General features: G+C 45.9%; 1 pseudogene; it reads left to right on the plus strand.

The window, feature by feature from the left end:
* Window positions 1-890: 890 nt before the first annotated feature.
* LOC126098487 (5S ribosomal RNA) lies at window positions 891-1,008 on the plus strand (annotated as a pseudogene).
* The last annotated feature ends 10,831 nt before the right edge of the window (window positions 1,009-11,839 follow it).

Here is an 11,839-nt window from a genome sequence, read left to right on the forward strand (position 1 = left end):
AGGACAGGACGGGCTGGCAATTAGCAGGCGCGCGAGACGTGCGTCGCCAAACAGAGCAGCCCAGTCGCCCAGTGGGTCAGCCAGTGAGCCGCGCTCACTTTTGGCGACCTTCAGCTGCTGCTGCTGCTGTCGCTGCTGTCGCTGCTGCCCGGAACGGCTCCGCCCAACTAGAGAGAGTTCCGGACCACAGGGGCGCCGCCCAGGCCCCGGACCTCAGAGAGACCCCACGGGGCGGCGGCCACGCTTTCTGCCACCCAGACACGCCCCCGCCCTGCCGTGGACCGTTTCCGCCGCAATCTCCGCATCTGCCACGCCTATCGGACGCGGGAAAGGCGTATGTTATTATCAGTTCCTCGCAGACTGACCGTAGAAAGGCCCGTCGGACCTCCCACGTGTAACTCGCGTCACGATTTCGTACCGTTCTCACGTTTCCCTCGGGCAGTCTGCAGCAATTGGAAATATCCCTTCATCCGTAACACTATCTGGTTGTCTGCTCTTGCAGATGTTATGTTCTCCAACTTCTCTCCGTTGCCCTAAAATCGACGAAGCGTGAGACGTACCTTTCGGTCGGCACAGAAACAATGGGCATCTCGGACAGGGGAAAAGGAGCGAAGAAATGGTAGGTCACAGAATATCGAGGAACTACGTTGTGCTGTCGTGGCTTTACGGCCACTAAGGCCTTGTAATATAGATGACCCACAGATCTCGAACGTCACAGCTACGTGATCTGATCAAAGTAACCGCTGTCCTTTTCTTCTGGTGGAAAGGAGGGAGGGGAGGGGGGGGGGAGGGGTCATTCGTCCTCTGATTCACAAGCTACGACATGATCGTGGATTAAAACAGTGATCCAGGAAGTGTAAAATAAATTTCTTTTGTTTCCGTCAATGATCGGCAACGGCCTTGCCGCAGTGGCTACACCGATTCCCGTTCGATCACCGAAGTTAAGCGCTGTCAGACGTGGTCAGTACTTGGATGGGTGACCATACAGGCCGCCATGCGCTGTTGCCATTTTTCGGGGTGCACTCAGCCTCGTGATGCCAATTGAGGAGCTACTCGACCGAATAGTAGCGGCTTCGGTCAAGAATACCATCATAACGACCGGGAGAGCGGTGTGCTGACCCCATGCCCCTCCTATCCGCATCCTCCCTGAGGATGTCACGGCGGTCGGATGGTCCCGGTAGGCCACTCGTGGCTGACGACGGAGTGCCATCAATGATCACAAAACTTTTGGCATAAGAGTTTCGGTCAGCAGTGACCAAAATTTTATTATATTAGCAGGTGTTACAGAGCAGTTATGCCTCGTCATATCTTAAGATCTTGTTTCCACATCTATGAAGGTAATAATTTTTCGTTATTGCATATTTTATTGTTTTAAGATGTAATCTGTCGACTAGTTGTGTTTCATTTCCCATGTCTTGCTCCAGATCTAAAGAAGGTCATTGCTAACCGAAACCGATAGCCTAACGATCAAAAATTTTTTGATCATTGACGGAAATAAAACAAATGTGTTCTAGTCTTCTGACTGCTCTTATGAAGTCTGCCACTTCCTCTCCTGTGCCAAGCTCTTCATCTCAGGATACCACTTACATCCAGCGTCCTTAATTAATTGTTGGATATATTCCCATTTCTATCTCCCTCCACAGTTTTAACCTCTACTGCTCCCTGTAGTACCATGGAAATTATTCCCAGACGTCTTAACATACGTCCAATTATATTGTCCATTATTCTTGTCAGTGTTTTTCACAAGTTTCTCTCCTTGTCGATTCTGTGGAGAACCACCTCTGGCGAGTCCATCCACTTTTCACGATCTTTCTATGGCACTACGTTTCAGAAACTCAGATTTCATTTTTCATGATTTTTCCCACAGTCCATGATTTGCTCCCATACTCTGATGAGCTTCCAAACGTACATCATCAGAAATTTGTTCGTGAAGTTAAGGCATATTTATGTGTACAAACAGGGTGATTTACCTGCCCCTACCCATGGGTTTTATACAGCACACTACACATTCGAAAATCACGTTCGAGATTTTCATTTTCTCTCTCTGACTATGTGCAAACCGTTAGTCCAACAAAAACAAAAAATGAACAGGACTTTTATGAAGGAAATTTAATGTAGTTAAATTTTGCACTGGGATACGTTTTTGCAAGAGGCCGTAGTTTTCGAATTATTCAAGAAAAATGTACGAAAGTGACCTTCAAACACGTTTTTCTTGAATAACTCGACAACCGTGGCCTCCAGCGAAAACGTATCCTAGTACAAAATTTAACTACAGTAAATTTTCTACAAAAAAGTCCTGTTCATTTTTTCTGCAGGACTAATAGTTTGCACATAATGAGCGAGAGAATATGGAAATACCGCCTCTGGTTTTTGAAGGAGTTGTGGATTGCATAAAACCTACTGGTAGGGCCAGTTGAATCGCCCAGTACAAGAAAGATACAAAATTGTCTTTTAGAAGAACGGACTCTTCGCAACAAGCGCCAGAAGGCTATGCTGTATCCACTCAAGAAACAAAAACTCTCACTTCGAAATACATATAAAACAAAGAGATCAGTAACTCAAAAAATGTTTTAGCGTTATACTCGCTTCTCAAAGAAAGAAAAAAAGAAGTAACTAAAAATACTGAAACCCAGGGAATTTTGTGGCAAAAGAAATAGTTCTGTGTTGTGTTCTATTTTGATGAGACAAAGGCAATACACTTCTCTGGAAGAAAGAAAAATAAAACAAATAAATAAGCTGACACCCATGAAATTACGTGGCAAAAGAAAGAGATCCGTGTTGTGTTTTATGCTGATGACAGAAGGGCAGAGGTGAAACCCGGTGCCGGCAGATAGCTTCCTCCTCGCGAACAGGAACAAAGTCTCCACCGTCCTTAACGTCCCCCTCTCGTTCACCATCAGGAGTGTCACATGCCCTCACTTCGCGAGACATTGCGGAGAAGTTGAAATTTCTTGGAGAACACTGGCGCGAAGTCTGATGATCAGGAACTTTGTGCGGATACTTTCCTCCATTTGGCGGCCAAATAGTGGCGGCGTAAATCTCTTCCACCCCAAGAATTCGCAACCAGATGCTTCGGGGTCGAGTACCACCACAGACACGTGCGTTACCTGTCTCAGGGACGAATAGATTTGTATTATTATCGTCTGAAATCAAACAATTACTTTTCAGGTGCAAATTGCAGGTTTACTTGCGCCTAAGTAGAAATGAGATTGCTCCAACAACACAAGCCGCTGAAACTAAAAATACGTGGTGATAATTTGTAGTATCACTAACTTTATTATAATTGAAAGTGTACCCAGGAAAATTTAGGAGGGTCGGAGGGGAGGGGGGACGGACGGATTTCATGTTAGTTTTGTGGTGAGTGACAAATTATATTTTAGATTTGGCGACGAGTGGATTTTGATACACTTGCTGCTAATCAGTATTCGTTACACCTACTGCTTTTCTTCCAGCTGACACTGAATTCGTCTTTTTGGCAGGACAAGACGCGAGTTCCATTTCGAAATATCTTTTTTTTCTGTGTGGGTGGGTGGCAGTGGCCGTCTGCTGCACCTCGCTGGGTACGCTCTGGATTACAGTTATAAGTCCATCACAACAGATTCGTCCCTCAACGCATTCGCAATATACGTGGTGACTCTACCACAACACCCGTTAAAAGGCGCCATCATAAGCAAAAAATCCCCTCGCTTCCTAAGATCCCATACATATATATATATATATATCACGTAAGTTAACAGATCTTGAATGACCACAAAAAAACACAAAGCACAGTTATAATGTATGCACCAAAAGGTGCCTCGGCTATGTTGGGGCTGGTTACACATTGAACCTCACACAAGCTATATCGGAAAACCGATATGGACAAGTAGGCCTTTTTAGGTTTGTGCTGTGTTCCACCTGTCTGTACAGAACGCCAATACGGAGTCTTATACCGTCGCCTACCAATACAGGATGTACAGGGTTATTACAAATGATTGAAGCGATTTCACAGCTCTACAATAACTTTATTATTTGAGATATTTTCACAATGCTTTGCACACACATACAAAAACTCAGTTTTTTTAGGCATTCACAAATGTTCGATATGTGCCCCTTTAGTGATTCGGCAGACATCAAGCCAATAATCAGTTCCTCCCACACTTGGCGCAGCATGTCCCCATCAATGAGTTCGAAAGCATCGTTGATGCGAGCTCGCAGTTCTGGCACGTTTCTTGGTAGAGGAGGTTTAAACACTGAACCTTTCACATAACCCTACAGAAAGAAATCGCATGGGGTTGCGCCAGGAGCGCGTGGAGGCCATGACATGAATTGCTGATCATGATCTCCACCACGACCGATCCATCGGTTTTCCAATCTCCTGTTTAAGAAATGCCGAACATCATGATGGAAGTGCGGTGGAGCACCATCCTGTTGAAAGATGAAGTCGGCGCTGTCGGTCTCCAGTTGTGGCATGTGCCAATTTTCCAGCATGTCCAGATACACGTGTCCTGTAACGTTTTTTTCGCAGAAGAAAAAGGGGCCGTAAACTTTAAACCGTGAGATTGCACAAAACACGTTAACTTTTGGTGAATTGCGAATTTGCTGCACGAATGCGTGAGGATTCTCTACCGCCCAGATTCGCACATTGTGTCTGTTCACTTCACCATTAAGAAAAAATGTTGCTTTATCACTGAAAACAAGTTTCGCACTGGACGCATCCTCTTCAATGAGCTGTTGCAACCACACCGAAAATTCAAAGCGTTTGACTTTGTCATTGGGTGTCAGGGCTTCTACTTTAGCCTTTTTCGTAAGATTTTCCAAACCGTCGGCTGTGGTACGTTTAGCTACCTGCTTGCTTTATTCGTAGACTTCCGCGGGCTACGCGTGAAACTTGCCCGCACGCGTTCAACCGTTTCCTCGCTCACTGCAGGTTGATTTCCCCTTACAGAGGCATCCAGAAGCTTTAAACAGCGCATACCATCGCCAAATGGAGTTATCAGTTGGTGGATCTTTGTTGAACTTCGACCTGAAGTGTCGTTGCACTGTTATGACTGAATGATGTGAGTGCATTTCAAGCACGACATACGCTTTCTCGGCTCCTGTCGCCATTTTGTCTCACTGCGCTCTCGAGCGCTCTGGCGGCAGAAACCTGAAGTGCGGCTTCAGCCGAACAAAACTTTATTAGTTTTTCTACGTATCTGTAGTGTGTCTTGACCATATGTCAATGAATGGAGCTACAGTGACTTTATGAAATCGCTTCAATCATTTGTAATAGCCCTGTATATTGGCTTTCCATAACACACAAAGGGCTTTCAATAAGTAATACGACACATTTTTTCTGAGAACGTTGGCTTTATTCAGGATCCCAAAACAATGTATTATTCCCCACTCTTTTGACTACATAACCAATTTTTCGACACAATCTCCGTTCAGTGTGTCGGTTTTACGGCACCTACGTGGGGTGGCCTGTACGCTCGCATGGTACCACTATCCTGGTCGACGTCGGAGCCAGCGTCGTGCTGCACTAATAACCTCCACAGTCACACGTACTGCTTTCCGCGGGGTGCATCCTTCATTGGGCCGAACAAATGGGGATTGAAAGGTGCGAGATCCGGACTGTAGAGTGGATGACGAAAAACAGTCCAGTGAAGTTTTGTGAGTTGCTCTCGGGAGGGCAGACTTATGTGAAGTCTTACGTTGTCGTGTAGAAGGAGACGTTCGTTTGCATTTTTGTGGCGACGAACACACTCAAGTCATTTCTTCACTTTCCTGAGGGTAGCACAATACACTTCCGAGTTGATCGTTGCACCATGAGGGAGGACGTTAAACAGAATAATCCCTTCGGAGTCCCAGAAAACCGTCGGCAAAACTTTAGCTGCTGAGGGTGTTGCTTTGAACTTTTTCTTCGTAGTTGAGGTGCTGCGGCGCCACTCCATGGATTACCGTTTTGTTGCCGGTTCGAAATGATGAACTTATGTTTCTTTGCCTGTGACGATGTTCGACAATAAATTGTCAAGTTCAGCCTCGAAACACGCAAGTAATTCCGCACAGATGGTACTTCGTTGCTCTTTACAGTCTTCTTCTAGGCGACGTAGCACCCAGCGGGCACACACCTGTTAGTACTACAGCCGGTGGTCGAGCGTGTTAGCACTACCAACAGAGACGTCAAATTGTGCAGCAAAGTGTTTGATTGTCATCCGTCGATCACATCGAATGAGAGTGTCCGCACGTTCCAAAATTGCAGGATTCACAGCTGTGTGCGGCCGGCCGGCACGCGGGAGATTGGACAGGTTTGGACGACCTTGCTTTGATGATGACAGATGCCTCGCCCAACGTGTCACCGTACTTCTGTTCATTGTCAGATCTGCGCAGACTTCCTGCACGCGGTTATGAATATGTGCGATGCGCAGGTTTTCCGCAAAAAGAAACTCAATGACAGTGCTGTGCTTGGAATTCATATTCGTTAACCCTTCTTTAAGGCTACGTATAGCGCCACCACCTATCGGAACTTCACGAAACTGTAGGGGCTGAAAAGGGAATATTCCACGATGTCCCACAACGAATTCCGCATTTTTTCAATTGAAAGTGGCCGAGAAAAAGAAGTGTTGCTTTACTTACTGAACGCGCCTCTGACATCAGGCGAACCAGTGTGTATTGCGGTACCGTCTCCTACGTGACGTAAGAGCCTTAGCGAGGTCAGGAACGGTCCTTGTTGGTGGTATTAGAGCTGGGACACTTTGCCCTAGAGCATCCCATGCAAGGTCGATTGCATTTATGTTTGAGGTGTACTGCTTACTCCAGACTTGTGATGTCCTCATCTTGCAACTGTCCGTGCAACAGGTCAACCCTGATTTGTTCGGCTACAAGATCTATTATGCAGAAGAGAGGTCTGCGTCAACAGCCGTGCCGCGATGGACACACCGCTAGCTGTCAGATCACCTCAGTTACGCGGCGTCCAACGTGGTTGGGACTTAGGTGTGCGATCATCAAGGCTGCCTCATAAACACGGCAGAGAGAGTGGTGTGCTGACACCACGCCCCTCCGTAACCGCATCCTGTGACACCGGTCAGCTGAGGACGACACAACTGTCGGTAGGTACCATAGGGCCTTTTGATGCCTGTTCAGACAGAGTTTGGTTTAGAGTTTTAGAAAGACAGGTCTGCATACACAACGCAAAGGCGCTCGTCATGTTGGAGAAATGTCACCCTTACTGATCGCAGACATCACATCAACGCAAATGTGGGGACGGACGTGTTTTCACGATAATGCGTCCCAATTTGGCTCCCACACTCCGATTTGCTCAGGTTGAACTGGAAGCGCTGGAAATTCAAACAGGGGAATCGAGTGGACTGCGTTCCGTTTCGCCCAAAGTTTCTGATACATTTAGATGCAAATAATGGTATTTTGTATGTGCTACAGGAGGGAAATAAATGCAAAGGAAAATAAAATGGCATAAAATCTACTGCCAGACTTGGAATGCTTGGGGAAAAAACGAACAAATTCATAATATCGAGCTATTCATAAACTGGCTTTATATTTCGTAAGATATAAGTAGACCTTGTTTCCTAACAGGATGGAAGTGCTAGAATGGTGTGGAAAGGCCTGAAGATCGCGTTTTAATATAACAGGAATATAGATGAAAGAAACGAGTTTCCTGCATCGGTCGTTATTTATTTCCATTTTATTTTTGGTTTGTGTACTACGTCGTTTCTCATGTAAGATGTTTAACCAGTTATCTACATGTGTTTTGGGTTACAGTCATTACCATGAGCAATCCGTGGTTAGCCAGGCTTCATTGCTGCAGCCATGATACTCGGTACAGTACAAACAGCAGCACACAACTACTCTACTTGCCATTGTCAGGTAGCGCTGAACTGTCAAAAAGATGACGGTCCATACAGAAACTTATTTCTTTAAAGAAGTTTATCACGGCTGTAGATGCTGCTACAACTACCTTATTTGAAGGAATGTTGTTAGTTTTGAATCTGAAACAGGAAAAATCAATTAAGAAACCTGCGTAACAAAAAAACTGCCTCTCATTGTCAATACTATCCATGTTTTCCTTGTGCGTAGCTGTTTCTGTTTCCTATCCTCCAACTTATCCCCTATCCGCTATTAGCTCCTGGTCTTCCACAGACAAGTAAACTTCTTTTCTAAATTTGATTAGCTTCGTACTGTTGGCATACATTCTTGTTAGGAGTCATTACAAACTTAATGAGAAATTATTTGACACTGTGTTAAGACATTTCTGAAATATCAATTATTATTATTGTTAGATGTCATCACAAACTTAATGGGAAATTATTTGACACTGTATTAAGACGTTTCTGAAATATCGGGTATGATGCTACATCAGGTATTATTATTATTACCATTAGTATTATTATACTTTGCTCGTGTACTATAACATATAATATTCAATTAAAGGGCAGCTACTCAGGAGGTCCAGTGTGGGCCTAATTATCATATGGCAGCGCAACTTGTTAGATAAGCTAATGCACTAATGCTGTAACGTTACGTGTATGTAGGCGAGCTAATCGGCCCCCCAGAACTGCTACGATGTGAGGTGTGTTTCATGTTCGGCTGAACGCTAGCGGGCGGAGTGCTCAGGGCGGAGTGCGGCGGCAGCCCCAGGCCTTGCCTGCTCTCGACATTGATACTGGCAGGACATCGGTTCCAAACATTCCAAGATCTGCGAGGGTGTTTGAATATCAATAATACAACTGTGACATAAAGTCATGTAGTAGGAAGGCAACCTTTATTATAATAATCAGTCGTTCTACAGTCAGGCTGACTGGATCACAATGGTAAAAGTCAAATAAATGCAAGGAATGACCTTATTGTTTCGGAATCTAATCATCAGACTAGTCTCCGAATGTTTGTTTCACATACGACTTCAAAAGTCATATCTACGTGCACTAATAGCTCCTAGGTATCTGATGATGGATAAATTCCGAAACGCGTCTTATGAGCGATAAAGTCATTTCTCGCGTGATGTTTGACTTTCACTGCTGCGTCCCAGTTGGCTGAGCTGCTGGGTGTCTTAATTTCAAGTTTGAAGTCGCCTGACAAATGACAAAAGAAATATTTTTTTCGTGAGGCATAATTACAAATTACCTAAGTAAAAAAAAAGGCCCCAGGGGTAGACAACATTCCATTAGAGCCACTGATAGGCTTGGGAGAGGCAGCCACGACAAAACTCTACCATCTGGTGAGCAGGATGTATGAGACAAGCGGAATACCCTCAGACTTCAAGAAGAATATAATAACTCCAATCCCAAAGAAATCAGGTGTCTACAGGTGTGAAAATTATCGAACTGTTAGTTTAATAAGTCATGGCTGCAAAATACTAACACGAATTCTTTACAGACGAATGGAAAAACTGGTAGAAGTCGACCTCGGGGAAGATCAGTTTGGATTCCTTAGAAATGTTGGAACACGTGAGGCAATACCGATCTTACGACTTTGCTTAGAAGACAGATTAAGGAAAAGCAAACCTACATATCTAGCATTCGTAGACTTACAGAAAGCTTTCGACAATGTTGACTGGAATACTCTTTCAAATTCTGAAAGTGGCAGATGTAAAATACAGGGAGCGAAAGGCTATTTACACTCCTGGAAATGGAAAAAAGAACACATTGACACCGGTGTGTCAGACCCACCATACTTGCTCCGGACACAGCGAGAGGGCTGTACAAGCAATGATCACACGCACGGCACAGCGGACACACCAGGAACCGCGGTGTTGGCCGTCGAATGGCGCTAGCTGCGCAGCATTTGTGCACCGCCGCCGTCAGTGTCAGCCAGTTTGCCGTGGCATACGGAGCTCCATCGCAGTCTTTAACACTGGTAGCATGCCGCGACAGCGTGGACGTGAACCGTATGTGCAGTTGACGGACTTTGAGCGAGGGCGTATAGTGGGCATGCGGGAGGCCGGGTGGACGTACCGCCGAATTGCTCAACACGTGGGGCGTGAGGTCTCCACAGTACATCGATGTTGTCGCCAGTGGTCGGCGGAAGGTGCACGTGCCCGTCGACCTGGGACCGGACCGCAGCGACGCACGGATGCACGCCAAGACCGTAGGATTCTACGCAGTGCCGTAGGGGACCGCACCGCCACTTCCCAGCAAATTAGGGACACTGTTGCTCCTGGGGTATCGGCGAGGACCATTCGCAACCGTCTCCATGAAGCTGGGCTACGGTCCCGCACACCGTTAGGCCGTCTTCCGCTCACGCCCCAACATCGTGCAGCCCGCCTCCAGTGGTGTCGCGACAGGCGTGAATGGAGGGACGAATGGAGACGTGTCGTCTTCAGCGATGAGAGTCGCTTCTGCCTTGGTGCCAATGATGGTCGTATGCGTGTTTGGCGCCGTGCAGGTGAGCGCCACAATCAGGACTGCATACGACCGAGGCACACAGGGCCAACACCCGGCATCATGGTGTGGGGAGCGATCTCCTACACTGGCCGTACACCACTGGTGATCGTCGAGGGGACACTGAATAGTGCACGGTACATCCAAACCGTCATCGAACCCATCGTTCTACCATTCCTAGACCGGCAAGGGAACTTGCTGTTCCAACAGGACTATGCACGTCCGCATGTATCCCGTGCCACCCAACGTGCTCTAGAAGGTGTAAGTCAACTACCCTGGCCAGCAAGATCTCCGGATCTGTCCCCCATTGAGCATGTTTGGGACTGGATGAAGCGTCGTCTCACGCGGTCTGCACGTCCAGCACGAACGCTGGTCCAACTGAGGCGCCAGGTGGAAATGGCATGGCAAGCCGTTCCACAGGACTACATCCAGCATCTCTACGATCGTCTCCATGGGAGAATAGCAGCCTGCATTGCTGCGAAAGGTGGATATACACTGTACTAGTGCCGACATTGTGCATTCTCTGTTGCCTGTGTCTATGTGCCTGTGGTTCTGTCAGTGTGATCATGTGATGTATCTGACCCCAGGAATGTGTCAATAAAGTTTCCCCTTCCTGGGACAATGAATTCACGGTGTTCTTATTTCAATTTCCAGGAGTGTACAATTTGTACACAAACTACATGCCGTCTATAAGAGTCAAGGGACACGAAAGGGAAGCAATGATTGAAAAGCGAGTGAGACAGGGTTTTAGCCTATCCCCGATGTTATTCAATCGGTATATTGAGGAAGATGTAAAGGAAACGAAAGAAATATTTGGAGGAGGAATTAAAATCCATGGAGAAGACATAGTAATTCTGTCAGAGACAGTGAATGACTTGCAAGAGCAATTGAAAGGAATTTACAGTGTCTTAAAGTGAGGATATAAGATGAACATCAACAAAAGCAAAACGAGAATAATGGAATGTAGTCGAATTAAATCAGGTGATGCTGAGTGAATTAATTTAGGAAATGTGACACTTAAAGTAGTAGATGAGTTTTGCTATTTGGGGAGCAAAATAACTGATGATGGTCGAAGTAGAGAGGATATAAAATGTAGACTGGCAATGGCAAGGTAAGCGTTTCTGAAGAAGAGAAATTAGCTAACACCAAGTATAGATTTAAGTGTCAGGAAATCTTTTCTAAAAGTGTTTGTATGGAGTGTAGCCATGTATTGAAACGAAACATCGACGATAAATAGTTTAGACAAGAAAAGAATAGAAGCTTTCGAAATGTGGTGCTACAGAAGAATGCTGATGATTAGATGGGTAGTTCACATAACTAATGAGGAGGTACTGTATAGAATTGGGGAGAAGAGGAATTAGTGACACAACCTGACTAAAAGAAGGGATCGGTTGGTAGGACACGTGCTGAGGCATCAATAAATCACCAATTTAGTATTGGAGGGAAGCGTGGTGGGTAAAAATCGCAGAGGGAGACCAAAAGAAGAA

The sequence above is a fragment of the Schistocerca cancellata genome, chromosome 1 (genome assembly GCF_023864275.1).
Source record: "Schistocerca cancellata isolate TAMUIC-IGC-003103 chromosome 1, iqSchCanc2.1, whole genome shotgun sequence".
NCBI classification, from domain to species: domain Eukaryota; kingdom Metazoa; phylum Arthropoda; class Insecta; order Orthoptera; family Acrididae; genus Schistocerca; species Schistocerca cancellata.